This window comes from Camelina sativa, chromosome 9 (genome assembly GCF_030686135.1).
Source record: "Camelina sativa cultivar CO46 ecotype springtype chromosome 9, ASM3068613v1".
Classification (NCBI taxonomy): Eukaryota; Viridiplantae; Streptophyta; class Magnoliopsida; order Brassicales; family Brassicaceae; genus Camelina; species Camelina sativa.
The window spans coordinates 20,844,451-20,846,108 of NC_141888.1; the positions used below are offsets into that span (position 1 = coordinate 20,844,451).

The 1,658-nt window shown below is 39.3% G+C and overlaps 1 pseudogene; it reads left to right on the forward strand.

The window, feature by feature from the left end:
* Positions 1-1,172: 1,172 nt before the first annotated feature.
* On the forward strand, positions 1,173-1,273 carry LOC147938404 (small nucleolar RNA R71; annotated as a pseudogene).
* The last annotated feature ends 385 nt before the right edge of the window (positions 1,274-1,658 follow it).

The window sequence follows — 1,658 nt, forward strand, 5'->3', positions numbered from 1 at the left end:
CCAATAAGTCTATCGCAACGCTTGACTGTCTTTGCCAGCTCAAACAAATTCGTGTTATTCTGGTAAGACTTTACAGCTGTCAATCTTGCTTACTAAATCTACCACGGACAAGAAGCCTACCACAACACTACGAAAACTATTTCAAAAAACAAACAAAGTATACCAAAAATATCTGTAAGGAGAGAAGGCTGTCGCATAAATCTGTCGCAACAGGCCATTAGTCTACCATAAATATCTTCCCACCCTTTTATGTTTGCCGCTACACGCGCTAAAAACAAAAGTCTATCATCAAAGGGAAATTCCTCTACCAACTTAATCTAACGAAACGATTTCATATACGTCGACCGATAAGTGTACCAACACTACAACTAAGTGTACCATCTACGTCGACGGCAAAGTGTACCAGCACTACAATTAAGTGTACCAAAAATATCTGACGTACACCTTTAATCAGTCCACGTGTATAAATCTACCATCAAAGGATCGGTAGACTTAGTCCCAACTTCCAATGTTTTTTTTTCTAATGGCATTAGCCGTAATTACGTTTTTTTCCAACACTAATTTCAGGGGTAGTATAGGTACAATGGTTTATTCTAGTAATTACAAACAATTGTATGTTACATTTGTAATAAGGAAGCTTTTATGCAATATTCTAGTAACTCATCCTTTTTTTTTTAATATACAGAAATCATTACTATGTTAGGAGACATATATAATCATTACTATCTAACGATATTATAGCCTTTTAAGTTGTGTTCTATGATAGGTCCACCACTTTTAATAGCGTTTTTCACATTGCTCTCGTGTCTTAATCAAACATAGTGTTTACACTTTAGCAACTAAAGTGTATATCAACTATCTAAAACTAAAGGGTGTATCAACTATAGCAAAAAGGCACGAAACCCTATATTTTATTGGTATCAAGAAGATTGTGCACTGAATCAAACTTAGCATTAACAGAAGCTAGCTAATTTGAATCATATCCTTCATGTAATCTCTTCCTTTCAGCATCTGCTCTCTTAGTACTATTGCTAGCAGCTAAGTTCTCAATCAACAATTCAGCATCTTCTGGCATTCTTGTCTTGAAATTCCCATGACTTGCAGCATCTAAAGCCAACTGATACTCCCAGTCACACCCTCTGAAGAAGATACTTAGCAATTGAACCCTTGAGAAACCATGGTGTGGACAGTCCCTTTGGTAAGCCTTGAATCTCACCCAAGCTGCTTTGAAGGCTTCATCTGGTCTTTGCTTGAAAGAAGACAGCTTGATTCTCAACTCATCTGACATTGCATCATCATAGAAGTGGTTGAGGAAGGCCACCTTGACATCACGCCAGCTTGTCAATGATCCAGCAGGCAGCTGTTTCTACCACTGAGATGCCTCTCCCGCAAGTGAGTAAGGGAAGAGTTTGCAGAAGATGTAGTCCTCAGTCACCCCATTAGCCTTGATGCTAGTCACCAGATCCTCAAAATGCTCAATGTGATCCAAGGGCTTCTCATTGGGCAAAGCAGAGAAAGGTCTTTGCCCAACTAGTTGAAAGTACGCAGGTTTCAACTCAAAATCATTCCTCTGAAAAGGGGGAGGAACAATAGCAGACCAGTTCTCATACACCAGATCAGCCCGATTGTAGTCAGCAATGGTCCTGATCAGATCCCGG